Below are 22,098 nucleotides of genomic sequence, written 5' to 3'. Positions count from 1 at the left end.
CAGTTGTAAAGTTACAGAGCAAAGAATGATGAATGGTGTAGCCTCAAGAACCTCTCTGCTAATCACATTTTGTGGCATTCCAAGGGGTGCATTTTATGTTATGGCCATTCAAGTGATCACCTGAATGATTCTTAAAGGTTGTGAGAGAACCAATCTTTCCAACACCCTCAAGCAGTAATATAACAGATTTCAGGCACCATCTTGATGAAAATATTCTTCCCTTTGCATCTCCTCCCGCTTAGCTTAAAGCTATTCTCTTTGGTAATGGAGACCTCGGTTCAGAGAAAATTCTTCAGGATCTACCATATATTTATCTGTAATAATTTGGCATTCCTCAGTTTGGCCCGTCCTCAGCTTTTTCCACTCCATGACAAACAATCCCAGCCTCTCCACTCCCCCTCCCCCCATGGTTGAACTCCATCTAAAGATAGACCCAAAATGCTGGAGTAACTCAGCAGGTTTGGGAGCATCTCTGGAGAAAATGGACAAATGACGTTTTGGGTCAGGAACCTTCTTCTAACTGTATCAACCCACATCTGCAGTTCCGTTTTATTACATTTATAGCATCTTGATTAATCTCCTCTACAGCTTCTCCGGTGCAAATAAGTCCTTTATACAGTGTGATGATGAACAATACCCTTGCTGTATCCTAAGTATAATGATGGCATGGAGGCGCTGAGGTAGAGTTGCTCTCTTTTTGCGCTTTCAGTGCCAGAGATGCGGGTTCAATCCCGAATGCAGGTGCTGTCTGAATGGAGTTTGTACATTCTCCCCGTGATCGCGCTGGTTTTCTTGGAGATCTTCGTTTCCTCCCACACTGGTCAGCACGGACTCGGTGGGCCAAAGAGTCTGTTTCTGCGATTTAAACCAGTATCTGTAGTTCTTTCATACAAAAGCCTCACTTTAGATATCTTACTACAATCATGGGACATGCAGGAAGGAACTGCAGATGCTGGTTTAAACCGAAGATAGACCCAAAATACTGGACTAACAGCGGGACAGGCAGCATCTCTGGAGAGAAGAAATGTGTGAAGTTTTGGGTCAAGAATAGGTCTGAAGATACGTCCTTTTATTCTGAGTCTATGGCCTCTAGTCTTAGACCCGAAACGTCACCCATTCCTTCTCTCCAGAAACTGCTCGCACCACTGAGTGACCAGCATTTTGTTTCTACCTTACATTCTTGAGACAATTACCTTATTTTATATTTACAACTGACAAATTGAATTAGAACTTATAAATCAATGTAGAACTTTAGGCTGGTGGTACAGCTGCTGATTTCCAATTATAATTACGTTACTTCATGTTGCCCTAGCCAGTGATGTTTGGCTATAAAGTTTTTTTGATGAACTGAAAGGAATAGCAATGTCATGATCGATTTTCTGCTATTTTTTGTTGCAACAAAATTTTTCAAGCAATGTCTTTGTATAAGTGGCGAATGTAACTTTTACAATCCCGTGGCAATAAGTTTCAGTGGAGTTGGCTAGAGGCAAATGGAGTTTGTACTGTTTAACAGGCTGAGATATTGCTCTCTGTTTCCGAAGGAGCAGATCCTGGAGCAGGGACAGCACATTGACATCACCCGAGAAAACCATCTGTACATGTGATGGCATTTAAGTAATCAAAGGCACTTTATAAATGGCATGATTATGTGACATTTTTTAAAGTTACATAGATTGTACTTTATTCTCAGGACGTATAAATTTGCAAGAAATGTTATTTATTCTCAAAGAGGATGACATTCAATAAGTGAAAGGTATTCGATTAGTTAAAAACCTGGATAGAGTGAATGTGGAGAGGATGTTTCCACTAGTGGGAGAGTCTAGAACCAGAGGTCATAGCCTCGGAATAAAAGGACATTCCTTTAGGAAGGAGATGAGGAGGAATTTCTTTAGTCAGAGGATGGTGAATCTGTGGAATTCATTGCCACAGAAGGCTGTGGAGGCCGTCAATAGATATTTTTTAAGGCAGAGATAGATAGATTCATGATTAGTACGGGTGTCAGGGGTTATGGGTAGAAGGCAGGAGAATCCAGTTTAGAGGGGAAGATAGATCAGCCATGATCGAATGGTGGAGTAGAGTTAATGGGTCAAATGGCCTAATTCTTCTCTTATCAATTATGAATTTAGGAACATTTATTATCTGTGATGGTTGCTTTCTGCAGGAAGAGAGATCTGTTCCTGGATCTGCTATTGTGATTAAGGCACTGGTCTTCCTGTAGTAGGTGGTGAGGAACTCCAATGACAAAGACCACTCAACCTATTTTGCATCAAGGAGGAAGATTTATATGCATCATTTTTGAATACAAATGCAAAGAAGGTTCTTGGGCCATTTCTATGATCATCAGCTCAAGAAAACAACCAAAGATTATTGCTCTTTCAATTGTCAAATAAAACATCGCGGTGCAGATCTGTGAAGAAAACAAAATGAGGTTTGGTAATTACGATAGGAAATGTGTCCAAGATGACATGTGTTACCAGGGATCATTTTTTCTCTGATGACCGTCTTCCAATGATGTTATTATTCTTGTCCTACTTGGTATTAAAGTGGATGCCGCAAGCAAGTTTATTGGTGTGAACTCAATAAGTTGCTGCTTTCCCTTGTCTTGTTGATTCTACAATATCTTGAATTTTTGACCTTGGAGAAATTGAGCTGAATTGCAATAAGGGCTTATTGAACTGATAGCTTTGTACTGGTTGATGATTTTGCTTTACTCTAGACTTTAAAGATACAGTGCAGAAGCAGGCCTCTCGGCCCACCAAGTCCACGCCGACCAGCGATCACCCCGTACACTAGCACTATCCTACACGATAGGGACAATTTACAATTTAACCAAAGCCAATTAACCTACAAACCTGCGCGCCTTTGGAGTATGAGAGGAGCTGTGGAGAGAAAACCCACGTGGTCACAGGGAGAATGTACAAACTCCATAAAACCAGCACCAGTAGCGAGGAGGGAGAGATAGATCAGCCATGATTGAATGGCGGAGTAAACTATGGCCTAATTCTGCACCTATCACTTATAATCTTATGATCTTATGATCTTACGACTTATGATCAGTTGAGGCTCAGCAAAACTTACTAGGCCTCTTGGTGTGGCAGCTCGTTACCTTTTTTACATTTAGTGGCACAAACAATTACTGTCAATTGACACTCAAATCTGTATCTTGTGCAGCTACTTAAATTATCAGAGGAGTAACTAACTGTCAGGATACAAACACTGAGGGGACACAATACAAGTAGCAAATTCTAGCAATTTGAACTTGTAAATTGAGTAATTAGTACTAAGTGGCACCATGAAAAGAAAATAGCAGAAACAAAATCAATGTGGTCACAATAAGACAAGAGGAACAAATTCCTCTTTTCGTGGTGGCACGGTGATGCAGCGGTAGAGTTGCTGCCTTACAGCACCAGACACCCGGGTTCGATCCCGACTATGGGTGCTGTCTGTACGGAGTTTGTACATTCTCCCTGTGACCTCATAGGTTTGACCAGGTTGCTCCAATTTCCTCCCACACTCCAAAAACGTACAAGTTTCTAGGTTAATTGACTTCTGTAAAAATTATAAGTTAGGTCAGCACGGACTCAGTGGCCAAAGGGCCTGTTTCCGTGCTCTATCTCTAAACTAAACTAAATTAGAAGTCAGCAAGAACAGGATTACAAGCCTTTGTTCTGGCCAATCCGAATCTATCCAACTATTTCACATGCAGGAAATGCAGTACTGTCTTCATTTTATTGATCACTGGTTCCTGTGTTGCTTTAAAAGTAATGAACTGCATCAGATTCATGATGTGTTGTAACTAGGGATCTGTCACTCACAGATAACAAGGGAAATTTAACCGGCAGTAAGCAAGCAGTTCTTGTGGAGTCAAAGTCCTGTTTTCACATCAAAACACATCATGTTGTGAGGCACCACACTTGGATGCATTTACAACAGATCCCACAGCTCAAACTAACTATTAAAGGGGTACTGTGAATCATCAGTAGCTACAGAAATATATATCACCATAATATGTAATTTTACAGCCAGCAATTATTTCGGGCCTTGTTGCAACTGCACCTGGAGTGTTGCGTATATTCTTAGTTTCCTCGAAGATCAGTGAAGATTCATTCAACTAGTTCTAAGCAATATGATAAAAATTGTAAGATATCGCTAGTGTGTAGGAAAGTGATAGTGTAAGGGGATCGTTGGTCGGCATGGAATCAGTGGGCTGAAGGGCTTAATTTCTAAGGACTTGGTATGTGGAGGGATGAAGTTGACCAGTTCGGCAGTCTCTAGAGTAAGGAGAATGCAGGCCTCTGAAGTTGGAACCAGGGAGCAGGTTTCTCTTGGTGAAGAGTTCCAGAACCAAGGATCAGAGCTTCAGTGTAGGGAGAAGACTTTTAGGACTGAGGTTTTCTCTCAGATGATGGTATAGCCTTGGAATTTTCTGCTATGGTGAACGTCGTTGAGTTCATTCAACATCGATAGTGATTGCTTAGTTTACAGATACAGTGCGAAAACATGCCCTTTGGCCCACCGAGTCCACACCAACCAGCAATCCCCGTACACCAGCACTATCCTACAGTCTGGGAACAGTTTACAATTTATACCCAAGCCAATTAACCTACAGACCTGTGCGTCTTTGGAGTGTGGGAGGAAACAGGTGCACCCAGAGAAAACCCTCGCGGTCACAGGCAGTACGTACAAACTCCACACAGACAGCACCCATAGTCAGGTCTCTGGCACTGTAAGGAAACAACTCTACCGCTGTTGATCGTGAATGTTAAAAGACTCAGAGGGTGTGAGCTAGTCCAGGAAAGTAATGCTGAGTTAGAAGTTTAGCCATTATCATGATAAATGTTGGAACAGGAGGGATGAATAGCCAATTTCTGCTCATAATTCTTATAACATCTTGCAGTAAAAATCGTAACAACAGCCCAGACAGATCAGCGGAAGATTCGAATTTTGTAAAATAAGATCATGAAACTCCAACTGAAAATGTCTGGTGCTCTAATCTAGGCATAGATTCTCTTTATTTACATAGAATTGACACTTTGCCATTGATGATATACATGGAAGAGGAAAAGCAACTTTGAGGGGGAACAATGCAATGATACATCTTTAAGTTATGGTAAAGACAGATTACTTCAGTGTTCGTGGAAGAGAGAGAATTTCTCAACTGGAAATTGACAATATTGAGACTGAAAAGAAGAACAAAATGTTCATTCTTCACTGTTAATATATTTGTAACCTTTGAAGATTCTTGGAGATTATTTCATGTTTCTAAGCTGCCAGTCTGCCGGGCATCCATATTTATCCTGACTTTCATTAACTTCCAAATGTGTGAGTTATTGTTCCAAAGGACATCTCTAGAACCAATATTAAGCTTTAGGGGAAAATCTGCTATTCTGTGCGGTTCTCTATCATAGCCCAGGATCTGCCTTGGTTTAATCTCAGAGTTATTAACAAAGTACTGGAGAAACACAATGGGCCAGGCAGCATCTGTGGAGGGAAATGGACAGATGAAGTTTCAGGTTGGGACCTTTCTTCAGACTGGAGAAGATTCCCGACCCGAAACATCATCGTTTCCCATTCCCTCCATAGATGCTGCCTGACTCACTGAGTTCCTCCAGCAATTTGTTTTTACTTCAGCTTCTACCACCAGCAGTCAGTTGTGTCTCTCTAACTTTCAGAGTTATTGATATCAACAAGAATTGTAATTGGACTCAACACCTTTGCGGTATAGGTCTCCCCGTGACCTGCGTGGGTTTTCTCCAAGTTCTTCAGTTTCCTCCCACACTCCAAAGACGTACAGGTTTGTCGGTTAATTGGCTTGGTATAAATGTAAATTATCCCTAGTGTGTTAGGATAGTGTTAATGTGCATGGATTGCTGGGTGGCGCAGACTCGGTGGGTCGAAGGGCCTGGTTCCGCGCTGTATTTCCAAACAAACAAACAAACAAAATGATCTCAGGATTGAACTAATACAAACAAAAGCAGATGAGAGATGATCTAATCGCACCATGGTATCAGGTTGTGTAATCGGTAGTGAAACACAAAGTCAGAGGTCGCGAGCTTTAATCGAAATTGTAACATAAATCTTACCTTTTAATAAAACAATTTCCTTTAAAATCATTATTTTATAAAATATATTCCCAGAAATTGTATTATTACATTCTACTCAGTTTAAAGAGCTTAATGAACGTTAAAATTTCTGCTGTTCATTGTCTTTGAAACACCACAATTTCAAAGTGTGTTGTATAGATCAATGATTTAGGTCACAACTCTACAAAAAATGTTTAGTGTTTTCCTTTTTGTCATTTTTGACCAAATAACAGTCAACAAAAAGTGAGAAGTAGCCTACAGTTAAGAAAATCCATTTCTGAAGTGGGATTATGAAATTAAACACATTAAATCTCTTCCAATTAAACATAAATTCCTAAAAAACCCTTAATTCTTTGTTCAATATATTTGTACAGTACACATTTGTAATGGTCTGATTAATCTAAAGACGTGCATAACCAATTAAAAATGATCTAAGTGACTAAGTGTGCAGAAAATTTGCCCGTTAAGCACACAATTGATTTGTACATAAAATAGATAGATTGCAAATTGTTGGGAGTGTAATTTTTATTTTCCAATGTGCAATCCCTTTGTGCAGTATGTACTACTGCCGTTGTCCCTTCATGGAAATAGAGTCAGAGTGATACTGTATGGAAACAGGCCCTTCGGCCCAACTATCCCACACCGGCCAACAATATCCCAGCTACACTAGTCCACCTGCCAGCGTTTGGTCCATGTCCCTCCAAACCTATCCTATCCATGTACCCGTCTAACTGTTTCTTAAACGTTGGGATATTCCCAGTCTCAACTACCTCCTCTGGCAGCTTGTTCCATGTGTGAAAAAGTTACCCCTCGGATTCCTATTAAATCTTTTCCCCTTCACCTTGAACCTCTGGTCTGCGATTCCCCTACTCTTGGCAGGAGACTCATTGCATCTACCCGATCTATTCCTCTCATGATTGTGTACAGAAGATAGCCTCCATGAGGTTGTACCAAGATACTGTTCCACATGCATGAGATGTCACCCAGTGCCATGCTCTTCACCATCTCCAAAGTAACTATTGGCAAGCTGTGTGAATCCAATGGATCCATTTCTCAGCCAGATTTAGGAAAAATACACTAGTTCTGGTCCATGCCATATCCAGAACACCAAAGTTAGCTGGAGAATTCCATCAGCTATCATTTGGGATTATTTAATTTATCACAGAGGGGAGATCAAACCTGGAATTCACGTGTCCTTTATGATTCAATCCCTACAGAGAAAGTTTCATGATTCAATTCAGACTAAAATTTACCTCGCAACTGTAAACCACTAAACTATTCCCCAAAGTACCACCACAGGTACTATCGCACCTTTAAGAAACATTTAGACAGGTACATGGATAGGAGAAGTTTAGAGGGATATGGGCCAAATGCAGACAGGTGGGAATAGTGCAGATGGGACATGTTGGTCAGTGTGGGTAACTTGGGCTGAAAGTTTCCACACTACGACTCCAAAGTTCCCCGTTTTTAATTGAGTAATTTGCTAATTGTATAGCTTTATTTGTACAAAGTTTCCATGCTGCATCTGCCTGCTATTGTTTTATGTATGAATGAATTATTTGTTCTTAGTTTTTATTTTGCAAAATGAGTAGATGTTATGTTTAATACAGTGTATGGGTAAAGTGCCAGCTGGGCCTTTTGGCAAGCAGACATTTACTCTTGGCAAGGAATTGTCATCATCTTGGCAGCGCAGTAAAGGTTTTAATGTTGGCACCTTGCTGCTTTCTCTCCTATGGATCCCGTTCATAAATGCTTTGCATTCAGTGCTCATGTGAAATGTATTTCATAGCTTTTCATTACAGAAAGTAAAATACATGGACATCACTGTAAGTCCACACCGTGTTACAAGGTGGTAAAAAGCAACTAGTTGTGGTGGCGCTTTGAGCAGAATTGCATACTTTTTTTTTTCCCACAGCAGTTGAGCACAATTATCAATCTCCACTATTTTAGTTTAGTTTACGGATACAGAGCGGAAACAAGTCCTTCAGCCCACTGGATCTAAATCAGCGATCCCCGCACACTAACATTATCCTACACTCTCTGGGGACAATTTACAATTATACCAAACCAATTAACCTGCAAACCTGTATATCTTTGGAGTGCGTTAGGAAACCAGAGTTCCTGGAGAAAACCCACACACAAGTACAAACTTCATATGGACAGCTCCCGTAGTCAGGATTGAACCTAGGTCTCTGCCGCTGTAAGGCAGCAACTCAACCGCTGCGCTATCGTGCCGCCCTGTCTAAGGCAATGTGCTGGGAAATCTTCAATGATTGTAAATGCATTGGAATCAAACTATCATAATACATCTCGGCATTTTTTTTTTTTAAATGGGCCGGACAAGGATAGCATCAGTGAGAAAGAAAAATGAAAGAAATGGAGAACATCCAATATTCTATTAAGATGTCAGGGCTCTCATTTAACTTTTTTCCCTGTTGCCAGCCGGCCAACCTAGGCAGCTTTTAGGTTGCCAAATGACTGTTTAGGTGGTCATTTAAGACGGCTTGCGTTATTATGCTCAATGAAGTATTCACATATTATTTCTGCTTCAAACAAGTCACAAACTAAACATATTCACCAATCAAGACATGATATATACCACAATAACATGCAGCAAAATTATAATGCAGTATCTCAACTCTTTTTACACATTGCAATTAATGCAATTTCTATTATTTCTTTCCACTTCCAAACAAAAATGTAGTTGGATTATTCAGCGTATGATCAACCTGTGTCAATAAATCCTGGACCATGGTAACATATATGCTTAACCATGCACACTACAGATTTATGCAAGCATGTTTTCTGTGAAGGACTGAAAATTATCATGACATGACCATAGCATGGGTCATTATTGCTATTGGTACAGAAACACTCTCGCTTCTTACATAAATTATCCACAACAAAATATACAGGTTGCAAGGAAATTTCTAAAGGCATGTTATGACAATAGTTGTTAAAACCGACTATACCCATCTGACAGCTTAAACATCCCACTAATTGACAAGAGATGGCCAAAGGGCATAACTGCAGCAAATTATCTTTTGGCAACATGTTTAAAGGTGTCAAAATGCCACATTACCGGACATTCAGATTAGATGTATGTGGTGTGAACAGCAATGAAGATACCCAGTTTGTAAGCACCAGATGTTTATTTAATTATTGATAAATGCTATTTCCATCATTCCCATTTCAGAATTAATGGTACAATTTCAACTGAAATATCTCCTGACCAAATTTGTGATGTATATGACCGACTGTAGAAGTAAAACCTGGATAAATCCAACGTATAGTTGTGAATGTTGCTCATTAAATAACTGCAGTACTGATACTCCATATTAAGAGCATTGATTTGCCATTAAAATGAATTCTGTAATAACGTGTCAACGGTAGCAGTGACAAACGAACACTGCGGTTATAGGTTATAATGCTTCACATTTTCACAATTTAATTAATCCATCTTTATGGATTAAAGCAAATATTAACATTGGGAATTAAAACGCATTTGATTACATTCCGTTATCCAAACACAGTCAATGTTCGCTCTGAAGACATTTCCAGCACAATATGGTTGCGGGGGGGGGGGGGGGGGGGGGGGGGGGGGGGGGGGGGGGGGGGGTTCGAATCAATGCGGGATGGATAGATGGCGCGCGGGGGGGGGGGGGGGGGGGGTTGAGAAGGCAATGGATGGATTGAGGCAGGGGAATTAGCGGTTTGAGTAGGTAAATTGTGTGAGGGGAGAGCGTGGAGGATGTCAGTGGGGGTTGAATGGGGGGGGGGGTCAGTACGGGATGGATGGGGGGGGGCGGTGCAGGATAAATATAGGGGGGGGGGGGTCAGTATGGGATGATTGGGGGGGAATCAGTACAGGATGGGGGGGGGGGGGGGGGGGGGGAGCAATGCAGGATGAATGGGAAGGGGGACAGTACAGGATGAATTGTGGGACCAGTGTAGGATGGATGGGTGGTGGCAGGAGAATCAATGCGAGGTGATAGGGTGATCAGTGCAGGATAAATTGATCGGGGGGGGGGGGGGGGGTTTGATGGTGGGGAGCACAGGGGATGTGAGTGAGGACTGAATAGAGGTGGGGGATTATGGATCTGTGTGGGATGGAGAGGAGGGGGATAAAGGGGGGGGGGGGGGGGATAAGAAGGGGGGGATTATGGGGGGGGGGGGGGGGGGGGGGGGGGGGGGAGGGAGAGGGGAGGGGAGAGGGAGAGATTGGATGCTGTATTTTTTTTAATGGAGTTTGCACGTCCTCCCTGCGACCGCAAGGGTTACTCTGGGTATTCAGGTTTCCTCTTTGTTGCATTGCAAGAACCTGCAGGTAGATTCACTGACTACAGCAAATTGCACCTTAGTGTAGTTTAATGACAAAAAGGGAAGTTGATGATAACGTTTGAGAGATAGTTTAGTGATACAGCGCGGAAACAGGCCCTTCGGCTCACCGAGTCCGCACCGACCAGCAATCCCCACACACTAACACTATCCGACACACACTAGGGAAAGTTTACACTTATGCCAAGCCAATTAACCTACAAACCACACTTTGGAAGATCCCAGAAAAAACCCACTCACCAGGTGAAGATCGTGCAAACTCTGTACATACAGCACCCACAGTCGGGATCGAAAGCGGGACTCCGGCTCTGCAAACACTGTCAGGCAGCAACTCTACTGCTGAGCCACCTAGCTTAGTTTATTGTCACATGTACCGCTTGCCAACCAATCAGTGGAAAGGCTATACATGATAAATGTTGCAGGACTGCAGGAAAATAAGGAGAGGATGAGTGAGACAAATGGGCTCGCTGCTTGTGGGCCAGCACAGATCTGATGGGCTGAATGGCCTCATTTTGTTTTATATTAAGTGTAAGATAACATAGCAGGAGCAAAACTATGCTCAAATACATTAACTAGCATTCTTCCAAGAATGTTATCAGCACTTTAAAAAGCGTATTTTAAAGTTAAAGTCTAAAGAACATTTGATTTGTTTTTTGTTCCCACATTTTCATCTAATTCAGCCAAACAGATTACACGTGCTTAAACAATATCTTTATTTTTCCTGTACACATCCGAGCTGGTACTATTCGATATTTGTTGCAATCTCAAGCCCTTCTAGTTTTCCCATCTGGGAGGGAGATGCTATCTAGATATTGTTCAACTGCTGTAGTTAACACACTACGTCGAGAGTTTATATGCATTTCAGCTCCCCAATTCCATTCCCCGTCAGCTCCAGCATCTCATTTCCCTGGTGGTTCGGAAGGCGATTCATTCACACCGTCTACTTTCTGAAGTAATCTCATAGCTAATGTTAGAGTGGATCAGAAAATGTCAAGCAGTTTAAAGTAATTCATTCTGTCAGTCATTCGGTGGACAAATTCGTTATTGCCAAATAGGCTGGAGAATCAATACATATGTAAGTGGCTGCGAACAATGCCTTCCAAAAAAATTCCAGAGGATTAAAGGGTTGATTTACAACTGTCAGGTTGTGTCATTCCTTTAGTTTCATTTGCAATCCGTACAACCACCAGCCCCGCACTCCTGCTCAGAAGCAGTGTGTTTATCACAGCCTGTGAAAACTAAGCACCTGCTTAGATTTAGACTCAGCTGCAGTGATCACAATTCATTGAGCAGAAAATGTAACCATCGACCCTCTCAAAGACAGTTGAGCAGCAGCCAGCCAAGTGTGCTAATCAGTAAATTACACTGCGACGCCACTCAATATTTGGAAGGTCTATTTTATTGAGCCGAATTAACCTGGAGGGGTTGATATAAAAAGGATTCCAGTTGTCTTTGGCACAGGGAGCATGGTTAACTCATCTGTATCACGTGCAAGGATGCACACCAGTATGAAATGATGCAATTGAAAAACCAACCGGCATGAACCTAAGAATTTGGCAGGTTCTCCAATAATGTAAAAGACAATAAACATGCAGAGATTTGCTTTTAATACAGCATTGTGTTGCAGCAGTCACGGAAAACTTCATTGGATTCACACAACAATCACATTGAGATAACCTGAACAAATATAATAGATATTTTTGCACCACCAAACTGCGCTGAAAGGAATCATCACTATAAGAACGGGAATGTTGGCCAAAGCTTCCAGAATTTTCTTTTGAATATTATCAGTGGAGTTGTCAGCCAGCGATTAATTGACCAACATGATTATCTGTCCATGTCTTTATTAGTCGGCGCAGACTCGATGGGGCGAAAGGCCTGCTTCCGCGCTTTGTCTCGTCACTGAATATTTACTAGAATTTAGGATGAGAGGGAATCTTATGGAAACATGTACAATTCTCAAAGGATTGGACAAGCTAGATGCAGGAAAAATGTCCCCAATGTTGGGGGAGCCTAGAACCAGGAGTCACAGTTTAAGAATAAGGGGTAGGCCATTTAGGACTGAGATGGGGAAAAACTGAGAGTTGTGAATCTATTGAATTCTCTGCCACCGAAGGCAGCAGAGGCCAATTCACTGGATGTATTCAAGAGAGAGTTAGATATAGCTCTTAGGGCTAATGGAATCAAGGGATATGGGGAGAAAGCAGGAACGGGGTATTGATTTTGGATGATCAGCCATGATCATATTGAATGGCGGTGCTGGCTCAAAGGGCCGAATGGCCTACTCCTGCACCTAGTTTCTATGTTTCTATCTCTAAACTAAACTATAAGAAAAGATTGCATCAACCTCTACAGCGATGTCAAAAGGGGCGGAGGCAAAAATAAAGGGACAAACACGGGTGAAGGTATTATAGAGAATAAAGAATGAGCAGAGCTTGCACACATATTTTGGCTTTGGTTTTCACTGCAGAAGATAAAGTGAATGGAGAAAACATGGAGGCGAACCTAGTATTTAATGACATTGACGAACTTACTTGGGTGGCATAGTGGCACAGCTAACAAAGCTGCCTCCCCACAGCTCCAGTAAACTGGGTTCAATCCTGACGTCCGGTGCCGTCTATCTGGAGTTTACATGTTCGCTTTGCGATTGCTCGAGTTTCCTCCGAGTAACTTTGGTATCCTGCCACATTTTCGTCCATTACACCTCGTGTGTAAGTGATTCTGTAGTAGATTCTGAGGGTAGTTGATGGAAATGTAGGGAAAATAGTAACATTAGATTAGTGTAGCATTAATATCATAATTATAATCATACTTTATTAGTTAAGTATGTTTTACAACATACGAGGAATTTGATTTGCCATACAGCCATACCAATAAAAAGCAACAGAACACATAAAGTACATTTTAACATAAATATCCACCACAGTGACTCCTCCACATTCCTCACAGTGATGGAAGGGGAAAAAATTTCAATCTCTCCCTTCTTTGTCCTCCAGCGGTCGGGGGCCTCTGACCTTCCATTGACAGGACAATGTCCTTATTCCCTTAGCAGGCGGCGGACCTCCTCGTCGGGGCCATCAAGCTCCTGCATCTGGGGGGGGGGGGGGGGAATCTCAGCTCCCCCGCGCTGGGCGATCTACCCCGAGTCGGGGCTAGTCGTATAATCAAATAAATAGTTGTTTAATGTTTGGCATGGACTCAGTCGGCTGAAGGGCCTGTATCTGTTCTCAATGATTCTATTTCCTTGAATGTTATTAAAGCAAAAGCACTGAAATGCTGGGGAGACTGAAATAGAATAAATCTTTTGGACTTGACAGCACGCATGCCAACATTCTGGAAAAGACAATGGAAGAATTAGTAAAAAAGTTTCCAAAATTTAAAAGTTTCCTGAATAGTTTCACCAGCTTGTAAATAGAAAATGTAGTGAGAACAAAGAAAATAATATAGGAGATTACAGGCAAGTCAGCCTGACCTCTGTCATCGTCAAGATGTCAGAATTCCTAGAACATCATTAAATAATTAGACAGAGCTAACATTGTTCCATGAAGGGTAAATTGTGTTTGACAATTGGAATACTTTTCTATTATACTCTATAGTCAAGGTTCAAGACAGTCACGACTCGATGGAGTCAAGAGTGTTTTATTGTTATATGTACCATCAACCGAACAATTAAATTTTTACTTGCAGTTTAACAGGCCCGCAAACACACAGACAATTTCCAACAATTTTTAAATATTCAATAAAGTGATAATCATGATACTCGTGCAAAACAACCAACATCCTTAGTGCAGCCAAAGGCAGTCCATAGAAGTTCATAGTTGCTGAGGGCAGTGTTGTAGAGTGTAGATGGTTGTTGGAAAGAAGCTATTCTTGAACAGCTACAGGCTCCTGTACCTTCCACCCGATGGTAGAAGTGAAATGAGAGGAGGACCAGGGTGGCGTGGGTCTTCGATGATATTTGGTGCCTTTTCGATGGTGGCGAGGTCAACACCAGCGATGAACCGGGCAGTGTCTACCACTCTCTGTAATCTCCTTAAATCCTGGGTGTTTGAGTTGCCGAACCAGGCCATGATGCAACCTGTCAGTGCGTTCTCTACCGCAGACCTACAGAAGCTGAAATAACGTATTCCTCAACATACCAAATTTGCACATTCTTCTGGGGGCAATAGAGGCATTGATGTATTTTCTTTGTGATTGCATCAATGTGCTGGGCCCAGGCCAGATCTACAGAGATATGCACGCCCAGGAACGAAGCTGTTAGAATGCAAGGAATGTAGTACATTTGATGATTTAGAAAGTATCACAAAATAACTGCATAGAATAAGGGATTACAAGGTTAGGGAATGGTGGAGGCGGATAACACATTAGCATGAGGATTGTTTAAAAGACAGAAAGCAGGGAGGAGGAGTAACAGATTATATGTAGATTGATGGGCTGTTCAGAGTTGAATCATTATTGGGCCACAGCTGTCACAGTTTATAATGTAGAAGGAACAGAATAGCATATGTTACAAAGTGTGTGGGAATGTGGGGGAACTGGGAGGTGGAAGAGTTGGAAAGGAGGGGTGGATGAAGGGTTAGGCAAAGAATAACCAAAATGAATGCGAAGTCTGTAAAGGGATTTTACCCAGGCTCGGCTAGTAAATGTGATGGGAGAAAGTCAGGTAATTTGAATCGTAAGAATAATGTCAAAATATTTTTTTTCTTAAGTGATTAAATAACACAACAGTAAATGTTGATCTTCAGAAGAATCTCGGTGTGCTGCCTTATAAGTTAGAACGAAACAGACAAGTACAGACGGCAGATACCTGAGACTACGCATGCAGGAATTTTGAGCAAAAATAAACTATGGGAAGAACTCAGCATGTCGGGCAGTATCTGTGGAAGGAAATTAACTGACAACATTTCGGGTTAGAACCCTTCTTTGGACTGATGGAGATGACAATTCGGAAAGCAATTAATTTGGTCAAGAGATTTAGTTTAGATACAGCATGAAAACAGGCCCTTGGACCCACCGAGTCTGCACCGACCAGCGATCCCCGCCCATTGTCACAAGTCTACGCACACTAGGGACAATTTACACGTATACCAATTTACACGTATATTCAAACCCAAGCTAATTAACCTACAAACCTGTACGTCTTTGGAGTGTGGGAGGAAACCGAAGATCTCAGAGAAAGCCCACTGTCCATGGGGAGAACGTACATATTACATACAGACAGACGCGTAGTCGGGATCGAACCCCGGTCTCCGGCGCTGCAAGCGGTGTAAGGCAGCAACTCTACCGCTGAACCACGGTGGCCTCTAAAATGTTACAATGCCTCAACCACCAACCCCAAGAGCGCATTCGAGCCACTCAGCACCAAAGATCCTAGAGGGACAAGATAGACCACTCCTCGAAAAACGCGTAGTATGACGTGTGTGACCGTCGACGCCATTTTGTTAAGCATTTTATGGGCTTCCCCCACACTGTCATGGCGTCCTGGTCTAAATTTCATCTCACTGCTCTGCTATCAAGTATTCTAATCGTAAATCTAAACGACCCAACCTGTCATTCTTTAGGTTCCCCAATAAAAAAGAAAGGTGAGAAAATATTTTTATTATTTTCAGTCGATATTCTGTCGTGAAAATGGTATTTTCTGTTCTCCCATCAACGGCCATTGGGAAACATTAGTCGGTACATTAGAAAGTTATTAGACTTATTTTTAATAGTTCTTTACTCACCACAATAATAAAGACAATTTGGACACTTCTGTACGTTTTTGGTTTTGTTTTGTAAGGGATTAGTCTGCACAATATGGCCCGCGGACACATTAGGTCCAGTGACCAGGAGATTTTTCGAGTCCGGGAATGGGCGGCTGTTACCCATTATATTCCTCGAACATAGGGACATAGCAAACAACACTCACATTCATACAATACATCACAAGCAAAGATCACAAGCCCGCCGTGAAGAAGGGTGCAATCAAATATTATATAACTCTGCTCTACCATCTTTGGGTGCAATGGAGGGGCGGGGAGTTCGGCAGCAGCGGCGGCGATGGCCGCAATCAAAGATACTAGTGGAGCTCTGCTCTATAATCTTTGGTCGGTATGGGACGGCTGCGCGTTATAATGTGCTCTCGTTCCACTCTCCCTCTCCCCCTTGTCCCTCTCCCCCTTGTCCCTCTCCCCCTTGTCCCTCTCCCCCTTGTCCCCCTTTCCCCCTTTCCCTGTCCCCCCCTTTCCCCTTCTCCCTCTCCCCCTTCTCCTTCTCCCCCCTTCTCCCTCTCTTCTCTCGATCTCTCTCCCCTCCTCTCGATCTCTCGCTCCCCTCTCTTTTCTCTCTCTATTTCTCTCTCTCTCTCTCTCTCTCCCCCTCTCTTCGATTTCTCCTCCCCTTCTCTCTCTCTCTCCCTTCCATCTCTCCCTCCCTTACCTCTTCGTGAGAGTTGGCAGCTCTGCTATGCCTTGGGTCCAAAAGAGGATAGATAGAAAATACTTAATTGTCTTTGTAAGAAGATTTTAATAAGCTCTTCTACATTTAAGGTAAATTGACATATTAGAGGCAAAACACATTTTCAATATACAGGTCTCTCCACACAACTGAAAACAATTGCATTTAAGTGATATATCATCCATTGTTCAGGCAAGTAGCACTAGGTTACAATAAACTTCCTGCATATTCCAGGAATTCATCTCATAAAAATGGGAGAGGCTTAAATGCATTGTAAAATCATAAATCCATGTTGACTTGGACTAATGCTTTTACTGCTATCCAAATGCCCCATTATTACATCTTTAATAATTGACTCCAGCATCTTTCACACCACCAAAGTCAGGCTAACTGGTCTGTAATTCCCCATTTTCTCTCTCGCTCCTTTCTTGAAAAGTGGGATAGCATTAGCTATCCTCCAATCCACAGGAACTGATCGTAAATCTATTGATCGTTGGAAAATAATAGAAACATAGAAATTAGGTGCAGGAGTAGGCCATTCGGTCCTTCGAGCCTGCACCGCCATTCAATATGATCATGGCTGATCATCCAACTCAGTATCCCGTACCTGCCTTCTCTCTATACCCTCTGATCCCCTTAGCCACAAGGGCCACATCTAACTCCCTCTTAAATATAGCCAATGAACTGGCCTCGACTACCCTCTGCGGCAGAGAGTTCCAGAGATTCACCACTCTCTGTGTGAAAAAAGTTCTCCTCATCTCGGTTTTAAAGGATTTCCCCCTTATCCTTAAGCTGTGACCCCTTGTCCTGGACTTCCCCAACATCGGGAGCAATCTTCCTGCATCTAGTCTGTCCAACCCCTTAAGAATTTTGTAAGTTTCTATAAGATCCCCTCTCAATCTCCTAAATTCTAGAGAGTATAAACCAAGTGTATCCAGTCTTTCTTCATAAGACAGTCCTGACATCCCAGGAATCAGTCTGGTGAACCTTCTCTGCACTCCCTCTATGGCAATAATGTCCTTCCTCAGATTTGGAGACCAAAACTGTACGCAATACTCCAGGTGTGGTCTCACCAAGACCCTGTACAACTGCAGTAGAAACTCCCTGCTCCTATACTCAAATCCTTTCGCTATGAAAGCTAACATACCATTCGCTTTCTTCACTGCCTGCTGCACCTGCATGCCTACTTTCAATGACTGGTGTACCATGACACCCAGGTCTCGCTGCATCTCCCCTTTTCCTAGTCGGCCGCCATTTAGATAATAGTCTGCTTTCCTGTTTTTCCCACCAAAATGGATAACCTCACATTTATCCACATTATACTGCATCTGCCAAACATTTGCCCACTCACCCAGCCTATCCAAGTCACCTTGCAGTCTCCTAGCATCCTCCTCACAGCTAACACTGTCCCCCAGCTTAGTGTCATCCGCAAACTTGGAGATATTGCCTTCAATTCCCTCATCCAGATCATTAATATATATTGTAAATAGCTGGGGTCCCAGCACTGAGCCTTGCGGTACCCCACTAGTCACTGCCTGCCTAATGAAGAACTCAACCATATTATGGTCACTCTTGCCCAAGGGGGCAGTACAACAAGATTGCTAACTAACCCTTCCTCATTACTCAATACCCAGTCTAAAATAGCCTGCTCTCTCGTTGGTTCCTCTACATGTTAATCATATGTATAAATATATATGTATGTGTATATATATGCATGTATATGTGTGTATATATGTATGTATATATATGTTTATATGTGTGTATGTATGCATATAAATGTATCCATATGTATGTGTGTATTTGTATGTGTGGATATGTATGTGTATATGTATGTATGTATGTGTAAATGTGTGTGTATGTGTATGTGTGTGTAAATATATATATGCATATATATATTATTACTATATAATTATATATATAATTGCCTTTATGGTTTATGTATATCATCTTACAAGACAAATAAATTAATAGCGATTATTTAAATCAAAGTAGCTTCTGATACATGAGAATAAACTATTATCTCTAACTTGCCTCTCACACACAGACACACATTCATATAAATATATTAAATATATATACGTTAAATTTAATTTTTTGCAGTGTGTGTTAAAGCAATACAATGCAAGGGAAACTACACATAGGAGGGGTCTGTTCCCGCTACAAGATACTTGAGAATCTTTGCTTTGGATCAAAGATTATAGCGGAGCTCTATAATCTTTGCTTTGAATCACGGCGGGTGGAATACCGGAAGTCGAGTGTCGCTGTAACAAATGGCGGCCGTGACGTTCCGTTGCGTACTACACGTCAGCCCATTGAATTTCGAAGGAGTGGTCTATCTTGTCCCTCTAGGATCTTTGCTCAGCACCTTCTGAGTACAAAACATGCCCAGCACATCTCCTTCAAGCTTTGCCTCTGTCACATTAAAGCTATGCCCTCTAGTATTTGATTTTACCATACTGGGAAAAGGGTTCTGATTGGGTTGTGTTTAAGGATTAGAGGATAGTTTAGTTTAGTTTATTTAGTTCATTTTTACCTGTATGTGTACTGAGGTACAGTGAAAAGATTTTGTTGTGTGCTAAACAGCCTATGATAGTCCTATGAAGAAAGATCGAGTAAGATTGGCCTTTGCTCACTGAAGTTTCAAAGAGTGAAGAGTGATCTCATAGAGATGCACAATATTGGGATTGAGAGTGCAGTTGATGAGAGGCTATTTCTTCAGCTGGAAGAACCCAGGGCAGGAAGCCATATTCACAAGTTAACGGGTTTGATTAAGGAGACTGAGAAGACTTATGTACAGTCTTTGGAATTATTATTACAACAATCTGTGGATGCTCAGTTATTGAGTGTATTCACAGTAGAGATAGGAAGGGACCAAAGGTCAAAGGATATCAACAGATATAGGTGTTGAGACATGGGATTAGCCATGCCTTTACTGGCTATTAAAGCAAGCACAAAGACCATCTCCTGCTACTTCTTGTTTTCCGAGGACAAGCCGAAGAGATGAAAGGGGAAAAACATAAAACCAGTTCTTTCTTCATTTGCTTTTTTCTTCCGAAATCAAAAGCAATAAAAGGTAGAATGAGATTTTAAACGACAAATAGCACCAATCATTTAGAACATTGTTCTAATCAAAGTACCTCTGTTCTAGATAATGGTGGATTTGTCGTTTCAGAGAATGCAATTAGGATTTTCTTCAACTACAGAGTCTTCTATTGATCTTTGTGCAAATTCATAAAAACAAAACGTTTATCGAAAATGGCAGCAGTTTCCCAACCTGAACTAACAACGGCATAAAAATCACACCACAATTTGGGCCAAGCTCCTTCCAGCTGTTTGCAATACATGGTTCAGTATTTCTTTCAACCACCAAAGTTAAACTGATGCTACAATCACAGTGGCACAACTAATAGAGTTGCTGCTTCATGGTGCCAGTGACCAGTGTGCAATCCTGAGCTACAGTACTGTCTGTGTGGAGTTCGCATGTCCTTCCTGTGACTCAGCGGGACAGGCAGCATCTCTGGAGAGAAGGAATTGGATGACGAAGAATGGTCTTGACCCAAAACGTCACCCATTCCTTCTCCAGAGATGCTGCCTGTCCTGCTGAATTACCCCAGCATTTTGTGTCTACCTTCGATTTAAACCAGCATCTGCAGTTCTTTCCAACACATTTTTCCTGTGACTGTTTGGGTTTGCTCTGGTTCCTCAAAGTCATGCAGAATAGTATGTTAAAAACACTGAGTGCTGGAGTAACTCAACGGGTCAGACAGCATCTCTGCAGAACATGGATAGGCAATGTTTCAAGTCAGGTCCCTTCTTCAGACTCCATGTTCTCCAGAGAGGCTGCCTGACCCATTGAGTCTTTGAGGAACCAGAGCAAACCCTGTCACAGGAAAAACACGCAAACCCTCTGAATTAATACCAGCAAGGTATTAGCATTGGCAGTTACTTGTACAAAACAGTAGGCTAATAGTCCATTGTAATGTGTATGGGTGAGAGGTAGGATTTGGGAGAAGTTGATGGCAAAGTGGAAAGTATTTATTTATTAGTTATTTATTTCGGACAGAATAAAATAATAAAAAGCAAATGTGAAACAGCATACAAAAAACAAAACAAAAATATTTATAAAGTGTCATAAACAATATCTATAAATAAATGAAATCATATGTGTCCGAAAAGGAGCAGGAAGAAGCCAAAGCTTATTAATTCCCACCCCTTATTCAACTGCTTGTAATTATCTTATACAAATTTAGCAGCTATATGTACACCATATGTACACCAGCCACTATATGTACACCAAATTATTTACATTGGAACACTAATCAAATATTTACAAAGCCAAGTATAAAAATGAATAGTAAATGATGAATGTAGCAGGATACATGATGGTTACCACTGGTGTGCTTAGCAATGGGCCCGTTTCCATGCTGTATGACTCTATGAATCTCTTACCTTGAAAATCATCTGCAAATTTAGTAAAAAACTGCATTTAAAAAAAAATGAATTTGCATCTTTTGGCACCAACTAACACTTATTATTAAGTTTTAATTTATTTAGATTAAACAATATTATTGTAGAAAAAATAGTTTCTGAAGAACTTCGCAAATATTGGTCCAACACTGATTTTCCGATAACTGGGTACTCATGTGTTGGCAATACAATACCAGATTCCTGGTCTCCAGGTTCAATTGTTCATTATTTTTATTTGTCACATATGCAACTGCACAGTGAAATTCTTTTTGTATATATTACATAGAATCCATACCACATTTTGGCGCCATTATTCAAAGTCGGGTCGGCCCGCGCGCTCGACTTGCTGGGGCAGTTCCCGCCAACCGACGTCCCTCTCCTCGCCGGCCATTTTGTGTCCCTTGAACGCGCTGGAGGAATTAACCCGGTTCACCTGCCGACCGGCTCACGCTCCTCACATCCGACATCCCCAGCTCCCTCTATAATCTTTGCTCCCGGTTATGCCGTCCGGCGAGCCTACGGGCAGGTGAGGCAGCAGTTCTACTTGATGCGCCACTAGACCCTTCTTTGTTCATTCAGTACTCGGCCTCTGAAATTCTGCAACATTAACAAACCTTACTTACCATGCTCATGATTTAAGGATGAAAGAAGCTGCTTTCCTTTTTTACTCACCCGCTTTGATCCCAGCATGAGCACATAACTAGACCAGCACTTAAATGCACATTACTGAGGCAGGCCTACACTGCCAGAGGTATTGGGATGTTAAACAGTCTTC

General features: G+C 41.8%; 1 long non-coding RNA gene across 1 annotated transcript in view; it reads right to left on the bottom strand.

Moving 5' to 3' along the window:
* The window catches only part of LOC129711622 (uncharacterized), a 68,385-nt gene extending 46,628 nt beyond the window's left edge, over positions 1–21,757 (bottom strand). Inside the window, exons 1-2 of the long non-coding RNA XR_008725876.1 lie at positions 21,619–21,757; positions 12,956–13,154 (exon numbers count right to left, since the gene is read on the bottom strand). This is a non-coding gene — a long non-coding RNA (uncharacterized LOC129711622). The remainder of the gene's footprint in view (positions 1–12,955; positions 13,155–21,618) is intronic.
* Between the last annotated feature and the right edge of the window lie 341 nt (positions 21,758–22,098).

The sequence above is a fragment of the Leucoraja erinacea genome, chromosome 30 (genome assembly GCF_028641065.1).
Source record: "Leucoraja erinacea ecotype New England chromosome 30, Leri_hhj_1, whole genome shotgun sequence".
In the NCBI taxonomy this organism is placed as follows: domain Eukaryota; kingdom Metazoa; phylum Chordata; class Chondrichthyes; order Rajiformes; family Rajidae; genus Leucoraja; species Leucoraja erinaceus.
This window is presented reverse-complemented; position numbering and strand designations above follow the sequence as displayed.